The following is a 20,604-nucleotide window of genomic DNA, read 5'->3' as shown; positions in this document are numbered from 1 at the left end:
TAAGTAAGAAGGGTAGAATTTTGCTCACTAAAAGGCACAGAACAAAACTGGGTAAAATTCAGTCTTATCAACATATACATGCATTCAGGTATACACACACAAAATTAATTAGGAATGGAGCATCATTTACTATCACATCCAGCATATGAACAGGGCTAATGTTCCTCTCACTATGAAATAAAATATTTTTTCAATAGGTTTGACATATACTCACTCTTTGAGATTACCCTATTAATCAATACCTTGAACTTTCGCTAAACTAATGTGATGTCTTTTTTTAAATTGAAGTGTAGTTAATGTTTCCCTGCTGGCTCAGAGGGTAAAGCATCTGCCTGCAATGAGGGAGACCAGGGTTCCTTCCCTGGGTTGGGAAGATCCCCTGGAGAAGGAAATGGCAACCCACTCCAGTACTCTTGGCTGGGAAATCCCATGGACGGAGGAGCCTGGGAGGCTACAGTGCATGGGGTTCTAAAGAGTTGGGCACGACTCAGCGACTTCACTTTTCACTAATGCACAACAGTCTTGCGTGGTCTCACAAGACTCCCGGACACCGTTAGAAGCCCAGGTTGTCACTTGTGCTTCTGACGAACTGGTTGTAGACCAGAAATTCCCTTGATCTCCTTGGGTTTGATTAATTTGCTAGAGCAGCTCACAAAACTCACAGAAACATTCTACTTACTGGATTACCAGTTAATTATAAAAAGTATGTAATGTAGGAACAGGCGAAAGGAAGAGATATATATAGAGCAGGGAATCGGAAAAGGGTACTGAGCTTCCATGCCCTTACAGTGTTGCATTTTTCCTACACTTGCATGTTTATCAGCCTTAAAGTTCTTTGAATCTCACCCTTTTGGGGTATTATGGAGTCCTCATTTCATAGACATGATTGATTAAATCACCGTCCATTGGTTAATTGAACTCAATCTCCAGCCCCTCTCCACTACCTGAAAGTCAAGGGTAAGATTGATAGTTTTAACCCTTTAATCACAGTTGGCTCCCCTCACAAGCAACCAGCTCCCATCCTTGACTCCACTCTAACAGCCACTTCAAGAACATAACAAAAGGCTTTATCATTCATCACTTAGGAAATGCCAAGGATTCTAGAAGCCCTGTGCCAGAAACATGGTCAAAGATCAAACATACATTTCTAAGTATAAATCATAACACTATATTGGAGAGTCACAATTTTTGCCTCCCAGTCATTTCAGACTTCCCAGGTGGCACCAGTGGTAAAGAATCTGGCTGCCAATGCAGGAGACGAAAAAGATGCAGGTTCCATCCCTGGGTCAGGAAGATCCCCTGGAGTAGGAAGTGGCAACCCACTCCAGTATTCTTGCTTGGAAAATTCCATGGACAGAGGAACCTGGCAGGCTGCAGTCCATGGGGTCACAAAGAGTTAAACATGACTGAGCACACACATAATCATTCCATATTGTAGAGATTCTATCTGACGCCTGATTAGTTAGAAGTGTTGCACTATGCTGTAATGTGTTGAGGTATTTCCGAGTGGTGTGATGCAGCATCAAGTCATATTTGTTGGTTAACAATCAGTTCTTAATTACTTGACCATGGGCAGCATTTCATACAATGGATGTTATTAAGACACTTAGTTTATATGGTTACAGGACACTTTTTAATAGTTACTCTTTCTTAGTATCCTTTGGTGCTTCCTTGTTTTGTTTTTTATTCCTTAAAGGTATGTAGTAAAATCTTATTATGGTTTAGTTTGCATTTACTTAATGACTAAGATGTTGAACAACTTTTTGTGTGCTTATTTGTCAGCTGTATATCCTCTTCAGTGAAATGTTAGTTTCTCTTGCTAATTTTCTAAATAATTTTACCAAAAATATGTAGTTGCTTCCTCCTTCCTCATTTTGGAGTGAGGAATAGAGATTCACAGAATGACAAATGCTCTATAAAGAACTTTCAGATTTTTTTTTTTAATCATTTATATGTTCTCCCTTACTATATCCTTGTTTGAGCTGAAATGTCCAAGAGTCATAGAAGTGGTTTACACATATATCCTTTGAATATATGCAAGCAGAGGTTTGGCATTTCCCTTTGGAATTTTTTACCTATTATACATCTTCTTTAATTTAAACCTAAAAGTGAGGGTTTTTGTTTTGTTTTGTTTTTCTGGCTGCACTATGCAGCATGCAGGATTTTAGTTCCCTGACCAGGGATTGAAGCCATGCCTCTTGCACAAGACAAATACTTCAAATATAAAAATTTAAAGAATATTTTAATTAACAATTTGACATTTTAACAAATCATTTTCTTGTATACTTTCCCCTGAGTATTTACATAAGGTAAAATGCACACACTTTAAGACTATAGCTTGACAAATTTTTATTTAGACATCTATGTGTCAGGGGAGTGTAATCTCCTCGGTTCAGCCTCGTCACAACAAAAATTTGAAGTGACAGTCGTTAAAGCTCTCGGAGTGTCACAGCTATCGGACAGTCCATGTTATGGTTCTTGGCTCTCAGACAGATCATGCTATAGCTCTCAGACAAATCAGTTTTATTTAAAGGAAAATACACCCTCAAGGCATGAAGACATGCTGCCCCAAAAGATGAGAAGAGAGCAGAGAGAGAGAGAGAGAGTGAATGTGCACACAGGAGAGAGAGACCCCGGGCCCTTTGGTTCCTCTTTTTATATGTGTTTTCCTCCCCCTGGGCCTGCCCTATGTTAATCGGGCTAGTCAGGAGTGCTGTTTGTTCTACCTGAGGTCCTCACTCTGGTCCTTGGACATTCCTTTGTTCTATTTTCGTGGGCTTTTCCCTTCCTTGTCTTTTAGCCACAGCCATTCTGGACTACTTTTTCCTATTCTAACTACCTAACTTCCCCCCCCCCCCTTCAAGAGATGGGAGACCCAATTCTTTGGGAACAGGGGCATCAACGTCTTTCTGGATACTTCCTGCTGAAGTGGGATGGCAAGGGGTGTTGGCCCTCCCCCTTTTGCTAGTCTTAGGCCTCAGAGTCCTTATAGTGGTGTCCATCTAAGGGTGAGTGATATCTGATGCACATTGGGACAGGAATTTGTCCTTTAAAATCACCTGTCCCTTGTAAGAGTCTAAGTCCAAATTGGTAAACTTTTGGACGGCCTCTTTTAGCCTTTCCAGAAAGGCAGTGGGGTTCTCATTGAGCTCCTGAGTTATTGCTGAGACTGGGCACAGTCCCACAAGTAAGAGGCTTTCTTCTATTTCCATGAGTGGGCTTACTTAGGGGTGAGTCTTTCTGAAGCTTATCCTACCCAGTATTGTTGCAACCTGAGAGCCAGGCATCCCCAGGTCAGGGTGCAGATCCCCAAGCAGGCTGATGCATGACAGCCTCCTGGAGATAGAATCCCCAGGCACATCAAGGCAGGTTGGCCTCCCAGGAATTTGGTCCCTGCGCAGGTCAAGGTGTGACAACCTCCTGGGACCCCTGGACTGTAGGATCACTGAGCAGGTTGAGGCATGACAACCTTTCAAGGACCAGATCCCTAGACAGGTCAAGGCAGGTTGACCTCCTGGAACCCCCAGACTGAAGCTGGGTGTCCCCAAGACCTCCAGCATGACCAGTGCTGGGTAGGATTAAGGGGTTTTAATTTTAACTCATTGCCAGTTTGTTCACCACCGATGGGAATAGATATCATGATGTAAAGCAATCCAAGCCTGTTCCCTGAGACTGGGAACCTGGTGAAGTGGTCATAAGCCTTATCCTCTTAGTGCTTTAAGGGACTGTAAGTCACTGATTTCCTCCTCTAGTCCTCCATAAGAGCAAGTTAGAGTGTCTCCAATGGTAAACATTTTGTTGTAATAGACCCACTTTAGGTAATAACAGAAGTAATGACAAAGGAGTGGGTTATCTGGCCCTGTTAGGGGCAGTAGAGTGTTTTAATAATAGGCTGGGTGAAGCAATGTTGTCTACTAGGGGGCAGGATCCTAGTTGAAGGAGTTAGTAATTGACTTAAGAACAAATTAATAAGAGGCAACAGAACAGATGTTCTATAAAAGTGGAGTGGAGATTTGATGCAGGGATATATTTGTAACTTTAGGAGGAGGGTGGTAAGGGTTTGGGCCCAAATGGCCTGCAAGGCTAACTCCCAAAGTGGCAAACATTATCCCTGGAAGCCCAACTGCCTTTGAAGGGATGTCAACAGCTGGACTTCTAGCAGGCATCATGTACCTGTTGCCCACCCTAGTGGGTTCACTGAGAGATACTGATGTTGTACATGTTGTAGGAAACATGAAGGCCTGAATATTTAGAGGGAATGGATATTATACAGTATTTCCCTCCCAAGGGTCAGCTATTTTCTGGTTGTCCTTCCAGAAGGTTGTAAAGGCAACATTGTGGGTCTGGATGTGTTTCAGGAAAAGAACATGAACAGGATGGAAGAGCGCAGGGCACAACCTTTGAAAGAATGACATAGCACAAGAGCATGACATAAACCAATTAAAATCAGTTAGGTCCAAGATGACAAGTCAAATTCAAATAAACCTTAATCCCCAATCTGTAAGCTAAATGACACACCCAGAAGTGGCAGGACAGCTCCAAGTCACTGTCAAAAGACAGAGGAGTGAGTGCTCCCCCAATGGGTGGGGTGATCCTCCCACTCATTAGCATATGAATTCACCCCACTCACAAAACCTAGCCAGACCAATTCCATGGCCTAATCCCTTGACCTCTGCAATGTCCCACACTCTGCAGAGTGTACTTCTTTCTGAATCCTAACAAATCCACCTCTTACCTTTCACTGTGTCTCTCACTGAATTTTTGCAATGATACATAAGAGCCTGAGCTTCATTAGGTCCTGGGATTTGGCCAGGCTCAAGTCCTAGGAGAGAGGAGCAGGAAAAAGCAGTGGGAAAAATGTGCCAAGGAATCCCCTCCATAGCCTGCCAGAAAATCTGCTAAATACCTGACATGTGCTCACAGTTTTCATTGGCCTGATCCTTGGCACAAAGATTGAGGACAGAAGAACCCCCGCCAGCTTGGGTGACAGCTACTGGGGCTCAGCAGATAGTGCCTTTGGGACATACCGAGGACTAGCCTCTCCAGAGTCCCTCAATTGCACCCACTGCTGCTCACCTATTTGCGGGGAGGGGGGGCGGAGGGGCTTGAGAAAACAAGAAAGGAGAGATTGTAAAGGAATTAAGATTTTGTTAAGCATATGTCCCTCCAGTCATAGGAGCGAGGACCTCCTACCTTAACCAGAGGTCCTCTGGAATCTGAGCCTTGTGAGCTTTCTGCTGAGTTCATTTTTAAACAAGGGATCTTCCCAACACAGGGATCAAACCCAGTTTTCCTGCATTGTAGGTGGATTCTTTACCAGCTAAGCCACAAGGGAAACCCAAGAATACTGAAGGAAGTAGCTTACCCCTTCTCCAGCAGCTCTTCCCAACCCAGGTATCAAATCGGGGTCTCCTGCTTTGCAGATGGATTTTTTACTAGCTGAGCTATGAGGGAAGCCCTATGTAAACATAACTCAGGTCAAAATGTACATTTCCAGCACCTCAGAAAAAATGCCTTATTATATAAAATGCATTTTATATCTCTAAGGTCATTACTGTTCTCAGAATAATAAACTCAAAAATACGTTGGCTAGTTTCTCTAGCTCATATAGACTCAATAATGGAGTCTTACAGATTCTTCTTAGATAAGGCTTCTTCAATATATCTCTTCTTTTCCATTCTTCTTGTCATTCTCCTAATTCAGAGTCTTAGTAACTCATAGTCAGAATACTTTCATAGACTTTCCTCCTTCCTTCATCTCTTCTTCAAACTTTTCTGGAAGACTAATTTTGAGAGAAAAAATATTTGTCAGGTCACTCTTCAGACTCAATTGAGTATTCTTCTTTGTTTATAAGGAAAATATTCAGAGACTTTAAGTTGATATTCAATGCCCTTCACAATCAGGCTTCAATGTAACTCTCCTTTATTACCACCTATAACAATGAGTCACATTTAATTCATTTGCCCCTTATTGCCGTCCTTAAACATACTTAAAATTAGTCATTCTCAAGGGAAACTTCACTGTCATCTAAAACCCAATTCAAATCCCAGTTCCACTGTGAAGTTTTACTCCAACAATTTATGTAGAAATGGCGTCTTGTTAAGTTTTTACTATCTCCACTCCTTGTTTAACACATACTTTGCTCATTGATGGGTTATTACTTAAAATTTAGTATATTTGTTTTATCTCTCTGAGCAGACTCTATGTTCCTAATGAGGAATCCTGACTTCTTTGTTATTTTTAAGTTCTACAGGAAAAAAAAAAAAAAGGTAGGTTTTAATAAAAAAGTTTTACAAAACATTTATTTTTTTTATTTTTTATTTTTTATTTTTATTAGTTGGAGGCTAATTACTTTACAGCATTGCAGTGGTTTTTGTCACACATTGAATTAGCCATGGATTTACATGTATTCCCCATCCCGGTCCCCCCTCCCACCTCCCTCTCCACCCCATCCCTCTGGGTCCTCCCAGTGCACCAGGCCTGAGCACTTGTCTCATGCATCCAACCTGGGCTGGTGATCTGTTTCACCCTAGATATACATGTTTCGATGCTGTTCTCTTGAAACATCCCACCCCCGGGTTCTCCCATAGAGTCCACAAGTCTGTTCTATACATCTGAGTCTCTTTTTCTTTTTTTGCATATAGGGTTATCGTTACCATTTAAAAGGGTATGGATAAAAGCAACAATTGGGCAACAGATGACAAACTTTAGTGACTTTCTAAATCTGCTATGATCAACCCTGATAATAAACAATTAATTCACTAGCATGGGTCACTTCCATGCTGATGTCATAAATATAATTTGTAGTAATCAATTGAGAAAGTACAATTAAAACATAGATTTCTTCTGAAGAGATAATTCCAGTGTTGAATTATCGTTAGAGATCTACTTGGCTTATTCTTCTTTCCTACCCTTGAAAGATCTACCCAGGAAGTTCTCAAAATAATTTAGTTGTTGTGTTTAAAATTTTCAATAAAAAGTCTAAAAACGTGATAACATGTCACTATTGTAAGGACAAGGACTAACAGCTTAAAGCTCAAAGTTAAAACCTAAATGAGAGAATGTTTAAATAATGGCACTTGATCAGCTTGCAAGTCTACTGCAGAGCTTTTAAAGCGGGGGGGGGGGGGGGGGGGGGGGGATGCCGTAACCACAAAACGGAGTAGGTCATCTACTTATGTAGGGTTTTACATTATAATGATTTGACTTCCTTTAAAAATATAAATTTTCTAACATATTGGATGGGATAGGAAATTACTATTAAGGCATATAATATGATCAGAAAATATCAGTACGATCATTTTACTCTCAATAACCTGGTAAAGTTATGTGCTTCAATTTCCATTAATTTGTTGTGAAGTCCAGCTCATCAAACATTATTACATATGTTTTCAAAAGACAAGGCTAACTTTGTAGATGTAAATCTATTTATAGGGTATTGAAAGAAGTTGATTCATAAGACACTGAAAACAGTAATACAATTTTCTAGAATAAAACATGTATCTCAATAATATCCTCCAATGCTTCACAAAATTATTACTTAGGAGAACTTTTCTCCATTCCCTGCTCACTTTACCCTCCTGTTCTATTTCTTTCTAGAGATAAGAACACAGATTCATGTGCAAATATCTCCATGGGGCTTAACACCCTTCTGAACAGTGAGAAAGGGAAACAGATATTGTCCATGAGCATAGAGAGGACTGATTGCCAAACACTATGTCTACTTGGTTAATATTCAATTGTTCCAATTTTTAGACTTGCCAAGTGAATATCTAGTTCCTGAACCTTGAAAAAAGTTGAAACTACACAGTTTTGTCATTATAAAACTACTTCCTTTGCCCTAGTTTTCTCCCTGCTCCCCTACATATAACCTTTCATATATTTATTTTGCTGTCCACATTCTTCTTGAAGTATGTTGTTAAACTTAAGACCTCATAAAGTAAATCCTTAGAGTTATGAAAAAAGAAAGTGAGGTCATTTTGGAGTTGTGTGGCTAATTTACCATCTGAACACTTTTGCATTTTTCCCATGTTAAAGAAACTTTAAAAACTTATCAATAGATTTCTTTGTGACCTTTACTAATGAAGTTGTATTTTTTTTTCCACCAGTGGTAGGTGCTGAATAATTTGCATGGGAATTTGAAGGCTCATGGCTTCCAAACCAGCAGGAGTTAAGGCTTAATTGCTTGGAAATATATTTTCATGGCTGATACAAGTAACAGAAAAATGTCTATATGTCAAGAGAGGTTCTGTGCTAATCAGTTAACCATAACATCTGCCACCCCACACCTAGATACAATGTAACAGTTAACAGCTTGAAGCTATTAAAAATGTACCAATAGGGGACATTCATATACTTTTTTTCACTAATTTACTTCTTCACTTTAAATAAAAGAATAGAGAAATTTTGTACTTAGCTACTATCAGTGAAAAGAAAAGTACATTCACCTAGTTTGAGCTTCAAAACACATTACATTCATTGCTGTACATTAAGGTAACACTTTAAAAGTCACTCAATTGAAAAAAAAAAAAAGTCACTCAATTGCTAATATATTCTGTGTCAACTCAGAAGCTGTCTATTAGATCTGGTTACACTCCAGAGACAAAGATATGATTTCCACCTCTAGAGATCAGGTCAAGAACTGCAATAACAATTAGTAATTAGTAGTTAGTTCTCAATTTACCACATTAAAAGGTCATTTCTCCAAAACATTTAGTCTCATGAGAGGAAAGGAATACAAGAGACTATAAACTGTTGAACTTTTGAAATCTAGGAAAGACCATAGAATCTAAGATGCTCTTTGAAATCTCTAGAAATTTTAAGTATAATGAGATCTTTCTTAAGAACTCATTTTTCAAAAATCAGTTCATAACTCTAGGCCTTAATTCCAGATTTTACACAAGCACATATACATAACAAAATAATACTCTTGGCTTAAGACTTGTCATCTTTAAAGTGATGTTATCCCTGTAAAAATGGATAAAAGATAATATGTGAACATAGCTATTTTAAATACTCCCTACTGTCCCCATGAAAAATATGAACAAATCATGTATTAAAAAATCTAAATAGTATAACATATTTTAAATTAGAATTATACTTTATGGTATGAATGTAACTGGTTTCTGAGAATTTGCATAATAACTTAAAAAATAAGATATGTAGAAAATGTATTTTTTTTTAATTTTGTAAATTAAACTTGAGTTTTGCTATCTAGACTACATTCCATTAAATTAGGACAAATATAATGTTAGTCAGTGTTGGAACTACTATACAGTCCTCAACTTGACAATATGTTCAAGATTCTGGAATCTTACACTGAGTTCACGTAGTTCAGTAGAATGAGGGACTCTCTGTTCATCAATCAACACTCTATAAACTTGACTGCAAAGATTTTCCATTTACTTTACTGTCCTTGTCCATCAGACCTGGTAAATTTGTTGACTTGGCACCATATGGTAACACTTGGGATATGGTGATTATACTTGAGGAGGAGTTGTTAATGCCTCTGTTACTACATCCAGAGATGCCTTCTGGAGCTTTACCTCTCTGGGGTCTCCCTGCCTCCACCAGGACACTGTCAGAAAATAGGACCTTGTTTCCTCCCTTTCCAGAGTCTATACATCTCTCTCTTTCCCATAGCATAGGGAATGCCTTCTGAGACTTAAAGACACAATTTTATCTTTTCTGCTTTTCCCAAGACTTTTTTTTTTCTCAGACCTGATATTTTTCCATATAGTAGGATTATTAGAAAACAAATTCTGGGACATTTTATAGGTTACCACTGCATTCAATGTCATTACATCTCTCTCCTCTTCAAAGGGCATGAAGCACAGAGCCAACTAACTGTCTTAGTAGACAGAAAAGAAAAAAAAAAAAAGAAGACAGAAGAATGAAACATAAATACTCTGAAATAGTATTTGGCCACATTTAGAGAAATAATTGAATATTTCAAAGACATAGGTTATATGAATATTTTGATGATATAATTCAGTTGGAAACAATATGAATTATACTAGCATCAACAAAGTAAAAGAAATTCTAAAGGCAAACAGTAGTCTTATACTCATAAAATGTAGGTATCATTAATGATTAAAGGGAGAATTTTAGCAGCAGAATCATTCATAGTAATTCTGCTAGCTTCATAAAGAGAATCATAAAGTTCTTACAGAAAAGGACGAGGGTATCTTAATCACATTGGGAAATGCATGAGATAAGCCCTTTTTGGATGCAAGAAACAAAGGCCTCACTTAGGTTACCTCAAGTGATGAAGTCTTATTGCAGAGATCTCCTGAATTTCCATATTGCAGGAGCTTTCAACAGGATATCTGGATGGAAGATAAAGCTAAACAAATGGTCTTAAATTTTTCTTTCCTAACATACATATTGCTTTTATTTATACTGAATAGACTCCTTAATCTCAATGATGCAGAATAAGGTTGATAATAAAATATATTAGGGTGTTGATACCTAAATAGCATCAGAAAAATAAGTAGATAACTTTTGAAGAAGAGTAAGTGTAAAACCAGAAAACAGCAGCATAAAGGAAATGAAAGACAAAAATAAGTCAATTTAATTTTGATTGTTTTCTATAAAATATAACAGAAAGTAAAAACTTGCTCTATCTATAAACAGTATGATGCAATTTGCACATATTTGAAAATAAAGTCAAATAGCTTTATGGTTAGCACTAAGGCAGTAGTAAATAAGCAAATGCCAAACAATATGACCCAGGATATTTATTTTGTATAAACATCTAAATCAAAACATGCACACTTGACAACACTGGAGATGTCACAAAAGTCTTGCCTCTATGGCTGTCTCTGTACAAGTCTATAAAGTTGATAACTCACATCATTATAATTTTGCTTGCTTTATCTATCTACTTAGTTGAATGGAAGACACTATAGAACAGAGAGAATCGGCCGAGGCTTTCTACCTTTTCTCCTGGGATTGCAGTGACTCAAGTAGTCATTGCCCTCCCCTGACCATCAGCTCTGGGACTTAGACTTTTTCAGACAGAGAAAGTTGAACTGTAATAGTGTCAACAATCCACAGCAATAGTCCCTGAAATTCAATAGCAGCTTAATATATTGACAACATTCTATTACTCTATCATCCAGAAAATTGTATTCTCAAGCAATTAAACCTTAATTCCTGCTAGTTTAGAAGTCACAAAGCATTGAATGTCCTCTTTTATTCAATCAATCTCTATTCTTGGTCCAAAAAGTTATGGCTGAGGAAAGAGTGATTTGGTGCAGAAAGTATTGATATATACAGAGCTATTCATGTCATCATAATTGTTTCCTTTACTTATCTATCTATTGCAAGGTTGCAGGACTTTGGACAGATAGTTTTTCTCAAAAGCAGTTCAGGACATTTCTGGAACCTGGCACTTACTAGACTCTTTTTTTCAATATGTAAATCTATAAGAAAGAAAGCTCAAAGGTATATCAACTGAGAAAAAAGTCCTTATATGATAATCTATACATCACAGAGAGAAGTTAGAATTCATGAATTAATTTTAAAACAAATAACAATATATAATGTATTGCTGAAAAGTTGAGGGGATGCATAAAACAATGTCTTATTTTAGATATCTTTGGTCAATATCTTGATCAACTTGATTATAAATCATATTTTAATATTTTAATGTGTGGGAAGTTAGGCTATGAATGAATTCTAGGCCTTCAACACTATCAAGTTTTATATTTAGTATTGAGTCTGCAACACTTCCAAGTTCATATGCTTTCTCTTAGTCAAGTGCATACAAAAAAAAAAAAAGTTATGCTTCCCTGATTATCCACGAAACAAGCTTACAGCTTTCTGTGGTGATTTCTGTTGGCTATAATTTCCATTAGCAATCACATTTTTGACAGCAGCTATCAGACAGAGGTAACTTTCGGTATTCTTTTCAGAAACAGTATCTCTTGGTTGCAGACCTAAATCTTAGGCTATTGGTAGATTCAGATATCTTTGAGACAACTGCCACATACTATCTTGTCAGTGACTCAAGTAGGTTTATTCATATCTTAGTGTATTTTATTTTTAATATTTTCTCTTTGACCCAAGGTTGTTTAGAAGTATCTTGTTTACATCCCAAGTGTTTGAAAAATGGAGTAACATACTTTTCTCTCTCCTCCAAGGTACAATTCTAAGCCATGAGCATTATATGTAAAACCAACATAAGACAACTCCAAAAGACAGAAAGAAGGTAAGAGGCGGCTGGGGAACTTTGGACTCAGGAAACAAGACAGTGATGACTTTGTTTTGTTTTCTTCTTGCTTCATGTATCCCAGACTTAAGAGTTGAAGCTGTCAGCCTAGATACACCAATGGTTGAAGACCAAAAAAAAAAAAAAAAATGACAAAGGAAAAAAAACAACAAAATGGTGCTCTAACCAAATGTCCAGGTAATAAGCAGTCAAGCAAGATAACAGATCACATTTAGCCCACTCAACTCCATCCAAACACTTCAGAAAAAATATTTTCCCATCAAAATCCACCCTAACAAAGGCTGACTGGTGAGATGAGGCTTCTACAACCTCCATACTATAAAAAGGTACCTAATCCCTCTTCAAGTGTTATGTCATAAAAGATCTCAAGGATCACTGGAGGCTAATTAAAGGACCTAGATTTATAGACAAGTGAAAAAAATGAGACATCATGTCCTCTTCTTTTGCTGAAGTGATATAAAAAAAAATACAGTTAAAATACCAGTGATATGCTAGTGACTAAGAAAGATTATGACTCTCTTTCCTGAAATTAATATTCTAGTGGGTCCAAATGTCTGTGATGTTTAAAACATGATGGTTATAGGTTAATATATGTTAAGAATGATGGTGTCTTGATACTAATATAAAAACTGAAGATAATGCATATTTGTAAACAGTAGAAAACCAAACAAAAACTCACATAACAAGGTAAAGAAGCAAGGTAAGAGACAAGGATTGTAAACTTCACTGACCTAGATAACTAGAGGTGTCCACAGTTCTCAATAAAGTACAGTAACTTCTTCCCAGATAGAAAAAAATTATTATGTCCTCAGGTGCATATATATTTTATGTAGTGGCCATATAATAGGACAAAAAAAAGGGATGCTCTTCAGGAATGCCTCATAGCTAAGTAATTATTGAGTTATACCAATAACTCAGTATATCATGAATTCTAATTTAATTAACTCTTTCCATAATTATAATAGCTTTAACTGCGCCATAGATTTTTTTGTGAGGATGAAGTTTTCTTAACCATGATTGGTCAATGATGGGGATTAGAATGAAGAAGGCTGAATATCTTAATATTTTGAACTATAAAGGAATCATTGCTTTCCCTCTAAAATGTTCATAAAAGGTGAATTTCTTTAGGATTTCAATCATGAAGATTTATAAAATAATCTCACATGTAAAGAAGAACTAACACATGGATAATAAGGATGACATTAAAGATATCAAGGGCATGTAATTGTTTTTCAAATAAGTTAAAATATTTTTATCAAAAATAAAAATTACTTTACATTCTGATATTAGAAGTAAAAGAAAACAGATGTAAATCAAGGATAATAAATACATCTGCAGTTATACAAATGAATGAATCTCTTTTAGAATATCTCACTTTCCAGTTTTGCTCTTTAGTCTTTCCAATTTACAATAGAAAAGCATAACCCAGTTACACTAGTATTACTTGTTCATAGTAACTTGGAAAAAACCCCTTATAGTAACCTGAAAGTAAAGAAAGTATTTTTATTTTTAGTGCAATGTTTATCAATAATACTGAGCCTGAAAATTCTAAAACAAAGAGAGATAAAATGTATAAATAATTATGTTTTCTGTGATCTTGAAAAAGGAGAGGGTTTTTACATAATGAAGAGGGACACATATTAATGCCTTATCACAACATTTTAAAAGTTTTGTAAACAGGATGAACTGAAGTCAGATAATTAAAAGTAAAAATAGAGGACAAATGATCAAGTTTGAAAGGGGTTTATTGAAGAGCCCTGTCTGATCTTGTGTGGCACAGAATAACTAAGTGACAATCTAACCTGAACTGGACTGTGGGACATTCACATCCAGCATCGACATCAGAGTGAATTCTTATTGCAGATCTTGCAAGTTACAGAACAAATAATAGCCAGGACATGGAAGCAACCCAGATGCCCATCAGCAGACGAATGGATGAGGAAGCTGTGGTACATATACACCATGGAATATTACTCAGCCATTAAAAAGAATTCATTTGAATCAGTTCTAATGAGATGGATGAAACTGGAGCCCATTATACAGAGCGAAGTAAGCCAGAAAGATAAAGACCATTACAGTATACTAACCCATATATATGGACTTTAGAAAGATGGTAACGATAACCCTATATGCAAAAGAGAAAAAAAGTCGACCTTTAATCTTATGCCTGTCCCTGAGATTCCACAGTTCTTACCTCTTCCAGTTTCTCACAGCTTGAGAAGGATGGCCATCTTTCAAGCTGGGTGGTAGAAGTCTGTCCCTAAAATCAGGAAATTTATATTGGACAAGGTTCAGTTATCTTTATCCTGTTCATTGATACCTTATGCTTATAGAATCTTATTATGGAAAAGTAGAATGAAACTTATGTAACTATTTTGTTCCAAAACCTTCCTGAGTGGCTGAATGTTGTCTTCAAAATCAAGTCCTCTATGGCCTAGCAGTCAAGCAAACGGCCATTCTGGTTGAAATATTCTTAATATACTTATCTTCCACTATCCTCCTTCTGCTTCCTCAGCACATCCCGATCTCCAAAACAGCGATGATCTCTTGCGTGTGTGACTCCATACTTTAATCTGCTCTTTCCTTTGCCCTGCCAGCTCTTTTATTTCTTCTTCTGCAAATTAATGCCACTTTTCCAGGCCTGGCTCAAGTGTCACTGTCTCCACGTACCACTTTCATGCTACCAGGAGGTTTATTCTCTGTTCTTCCAGTGTTCCTGTTGGTGTCACTGTTTTATCACAGCACATTTAGTCTTGTAATAAAATTCTACTTCACACTCGCTTTTCCCCCCATTAAGACTAGTCCTGTGTTGTATCTGTCTTTCTTTAAATCACATCCTTTATGTGACCATAGTATTCACTTATTTCACAACCAACACTTAATGTATATTTTAATTGAATTTTAGAAACTAAGAATTAAATATATATATAAACTATAATATATATAAATATATATTATATATTTTATTATGTTATATATATTATATTATATATTATATTATTTATATATTATAATTCATATACATAATATATAATATAAATTACATATTAATATATATTAAATATATATAAATTATAAGTATTTATATATATCATTTTTTTTCTTTTTCCAGTAGTCATGTATGGAGAGTTTGGACCATAAAGAAGGTTGAGCATTGAAGAACTGACGCTTTTGAATTGTGGTGCTGGAGAAAACTTGAGAGTCCCTTGGAGTGCAAGGAGATCAAACCAGTCCCTCCTAAAGGAAACCAACCCTGAATATTGGAAGGACTGATGCTGAAGCTGAATCTCAAATACTTTGGTGGCCTACTCATTGGAAAAGACCCTGATGTTGAGAAAGACTGAGGGCAAGAGGAGAAAGGGGCGACAGAGGATGAGATGGTTGGATGGCATCACTGACTGAAAGGATACAAGTTTGAGCAAACTCGGAGATGGTGAAGGACAGAGAAGCCTAGTGTGCCTGAGTCCATGGGGTCCCAGAGTTGGACATGACTCAGTGATTAAACAACACCAAATATATATACATGCATTTATATATTTATATATGTATATACACATGTATATGTATAGAGATATGACAGATGCTAAAATAAAAGTACTTAATGGGAAGTTAAGAGAGGTTAGTTGTAAAAGTTACCACAAGAATTAATTAAATAATTAATACCTTTCAAAATAAGGAGGAAAACAGAAAAGTAAAACCTAGTACACAAGCAATTTTAGACTCATAATTTAGCATTTGGACAGAATTCTAAGACAGAGAATACAAAGTTAAATGCCTATAAGGGGCACCCAGATACCAGAGAAGTGGGAAATAGTTTGAACTATGACAGATAAATATGAAAGAGGAAAACCATCCAACTGATTTTTGCCATGAGGCTAACATAAGCCAAATACTACCTAACTTTGCATTTTTTTTTTTTTTTGAGGACATTATTTAAGAGAAAATATTTAGATTCAATATTTATGTGAAAACCCAGACTTTTTTTTAAAATAGTAAAAAAAAAAAAAAAAAAAAAACAATTAAGGTTAAAAAATCCTAGCATCAATTTACAGTCTCTAATTTCTGTTCAAAGACTTTTTACATAAGATCATTGAAATGAGGGAGAAAAGTAAAATTAAGAACAGTAGTTGGAGATAAGTGAAAATGAAGCATACCTGTTTTGAAGTGCAGACTTCAAGATCATGAGTAGTTTGTGAATATCTAAAAATGTATAACGACAAGTCGTAACGAGAGAGAACTATTTTGACATTAAGGTTGATCAGAACTTCTGAGTTGATCTAACTATAATTACTCTTCATTAGCACCGCCTATACCTATGTGTCTGTTTTTTAAACATTCCACAAACATTTTCTCAATCCTCTGAATGGACCTACATGATTCAGTTAAGTTCAGTCACTCAGTCATACGTGACTCTTTGTGACCCCATGGACTGCAGCACGCCAGGCCTCCCTGTTCATTGCCAACTCCCGGAGTTTATTTAAACTCATGTCCATTGAGTTGGTGATGCCATTCAACCATCTAATCCTCTGTTGTCCCCCTCTCCTCCCACCTTCAATCTTTCCCAGCATCAGGGTCTTTTCCAATGAATCAACTCTTCGCATGAAGTGGCCGAAGCATTGGAGTTTCAGCTTCAGCTTCAGCTTCAGTCCTTCCAGTGAATATTCAGGACTGATTTCCTTCGGAATGGACTGATTCAATCTCCTTGCAATCCAAGGGACACTCAAGAGTCTTCTCCAACACCACAGTTTGAAAGCATCAATTACTCAGCTCTCAGCTTTCTTTATAGTCCAACTCTCACATCCATACTTGACTACTGGAAAAAAACATCATATTATTATTTTAGATGAAGAAACTGAAGCATATGAATTAACTAGCTTCCCACAAGGTTCCTACACAGCAAGAAATTAAATTCAGCTCTTCCAGGCTACAAAGTCTGCCTCTGATAATTTGGGTCTAAAATCAAGTATGTATATATTTAGCTGACTAACATCACCTCTCTCTGGGGCCCATCATCTCTAGGTCCTTAAAATTCTTTCTGGGTCTGAAAAATTAATGATGCGTCATTAGATGCTGGCAACTCAAATGACGTGGTTTGAGTTCTACCGGTAACTAGCTGGTACCTTCCATGCCTTCTGAAATATCTCTAAGACAGCTGCCAACCAAACAGACTGGAGGGTTTATTACTGACCTAGTAGTAGAATTAGAAAAAAATCCTGAAACAGTCGGGGTTGAAGTCGTCTATCTAAATAAAGAAGGAAAAAAAACATGAAAGGTGTATGTAGAATCAATAAGTAGCACTGATTTTGCAATCAGTCCAATGTGTGTAGTAAAAGAGCAAAAAAGACAATTCAGTGAATAGTATGAGGTTTCTCAGGATTTTGTTGAGTAGATCAAAAGATGATTATAAGGGAGCATGTTAAGAGGTAGTGAGTATTATTTGCCAATAGAAATAAATTTAATAAAGTATAATTCAATAAAGTACAATCTGTATTTCAGTTTATATAGTATGATTCTACCCATACTGATGTTAAATAAAAATCTCTGTTATCAATTTCTGGTACAGTTGAAAAGCTTTCCAAAACCCTTATTATTTGTCTATTGTGCTTTATTTTTAATCAGTAAATTGAGGTTTCTATATCTGAGTCTTAAAGTTTGGCTTTTATTCTCTTGATAAAACATTGACAAGTTGAGAAAAACATTCACTGAGTGTATTTGATGGGCAAATATACTTCATGCTGCGTTGGATGGGTAACCTATGAGTGGATTTGGCCATTTTGTTTTGAGCTGTCAGATAAATTTCTCTTGGGCATCTTTCCTATTGCTGCACATCTAAGCAAAATAATATTTTATTGTTGGTCATAATTAATAATTCATTGAAACATACTAAATGAATGCACTCAAAACATGGATGTAAATATTGTTAGGTCTCTGAAAATAGCAGTCCCAGTGCCAGCGTGATTTTTGCAATATGAATTGCAGTTATGAGTTAGATCATTCCCTATCAGAACAAGTTGAGAATTATAACATAAAAAATTGACAGACTCTTTCTGCCTACAAATGAGAAAACAGATTTGTAAAATGTGAAATGAGCCATTCTGGCAAAGTAGAATTTGGGCTTCAAGTGTAAACACTTGAGTTAATGGCTGGAGTTTCTCAATCTCAGAAGCTCTGGTGCATGGGGAGGGTGAAGCAGAGGTTAGCAGAACTCTTCAGCCTTTCACTTAGAACATTCTTGTAGGACTTAATTAGGCAGATTACCTGTTATGCATGGTGTAGTGTGCTGAACATTTTTAAACTGGTATGTCCTCCAGGCAAATGGAAGGCACAGTCAGAAGGAATTACACTCTACACAAATAACTTTGCGCATTTTATTAGTGGACCTCATAGAAATGAAATCTTCCTTGTCAATGCACCATTTAGTGTTTAACTCAATTGAGTACCAAAGAGTTTGTTAAATGTTGAACGGCCATCTGGATTTATGGATCCAACCTGACTACCTTTTCAGTGGCTTTTATTTCTTTCTGGTGACAGTATTGAAGTTTTGAAATAAAAAACCTTCAGTTTTTAACACTATGTGCTTTGTTCTAAATTACCAGATAAGAGTGCCAGTATGATTAGTTACCAAAAAAAGGCAAATTTGGTTCTTGAAAAATGATATAATTAAAATGTTAAGAAAGTAAAAATCACTTAAGATGTGTCCACAAACAATAATTGTTTACAAATCCTTTCAGGATGCAAAAATTAACTTGCTACATACCTGTTAAATTCCTGATTCTATTTAATCACTTTATTCACCTAACCACCTACAGGGAAGGGTCATTATGTCAAGCAATCCTGAATGGTATTTTGTGTGAATTGGGAACAAAGCTTTTAAAGGCCAGAGGTTTGGAAACATAAACCAGATGTGCTCATTTTAAAACCTACTTAGTTGTGGGGCGGGGGAGAAAGGTCAGACTCTTAGATCTTTTAAAAAATCTTACTGTCAAACACATTCCATGGAAACTAAGCATTTTACTATTCTCAAAGTGCTGCAATGCTGACTTTTTTTTTTTTTTCCTTTGAATGAAATATTTGCTCCGATCTGAATTATACATGAATTTTTTTCTACATTTAGATTACAATAAGATATTTGAAGATTTTCTTAATCATGTAAAATCTCCTAAAATAAGTCAGAATATTTAAACTTTGCTTTTATAGAAATGATGTTGAATTATTTAAAAAAAAAAACAATTCTCAACACAAGTGTCTGATTTAAATGTCAGTTCTCTATTGTTTGTGGAACATAAATCTAGGTCATGAAGTGGCTATTAAACAGACTTTTATAAATACATATTTATATAAAGTTGAATGCCTTTCATCTTTAGAGTGACAATATGTGATGTGTGATGTTCATTTTCCATAGTAGCAAATTAGATTTAAAAAGAACCTATTACTTACTTACATGCTTCAACATTTTTGTAAGACATAAATTATATTGAGTTCTTGTTTATTTTTTTAAAAATATTTTGTGTACAACTCTTCATGCAAAATGGGTATTTCTTTCAGTAACATCCCTGATTTGCATGTTCCTAACTTTTGAAACAAATTATGCCAGTGTCTAAGCTGTTACTCAGTTCCCGTTTATCTTACTTCCAAAGGAAGAATTGTGTGTATTTAGCAGTGTGTGTCCTATGGCCTTGAAGTTTAATTTTGCTTACTAGCTATGTGATCTTGGTTAAATTGCTTAAACTTAAGCCACAATTTTATCAACCAAAAAATGGAGATAATAACATATGTATTCCACATGGTTAGTAAGAAAATGAAATGAGAAACTATATAATACGCTAACCTCGTACTTGGTACAATAGTGTGTGGCACATTGTAAATATTCAACAAATTTTAGCCAATCAATTAAACCACGTAATAAATCAAGCAGTATCTCTGTTTAAGAAATACTGATAGAGTTTGAAAAGTACTGGACTTGTTTTCTAGTTCTAACCCTCTGATCATAGAAAACAACTTTAAAATCTCTTAATGTTTTAAATGCCTATATTAAAACAAGCTTTATGGACTACAGTGAAAATCCAGTGAGATAGTATGTGAAATGACCTAGCACTATTACTCAATAAATTTATGTAAACATTTAATTTATACTGCTTTATAATTTTCAGTTCTATTGTTAAAATAATTTGGAACAGATTAGGTTTACATCTGCATAACTGGATTCAGTGTTTTTGCAAAGTCTACAAGTTGCTTCGTGACATCTTCCTTAGTAATAGAGTTCCTGATTTCCAGCTAGCCACATGGACATCAGGAATAAATGCTATATTTCCTAGCCACAGTGCTCTGCTTACTAGCAGAGGACAAATCATGCTGAGCTCTAACATGAT

This window comes from Odocoileus virginianus, chromosome 5 (genome assembly GCF_023699985.2).
Source record: "Odocoileus virginianus isolate 20LAN1187 ecotype Illinois chromosome 5, Ovbor_1.2, whole genome shotgun sequence".
Classification (NCBI taxonomy): domain Eukaryota; kingdom Metazoa; phylum Chordata; class Mammalia; order Artiodactyla; family Cervidae; genus Odocoileus; species Odocoileus virginianus.
This window is presented reverse-complemented; position numbering follows the sequence as displayed.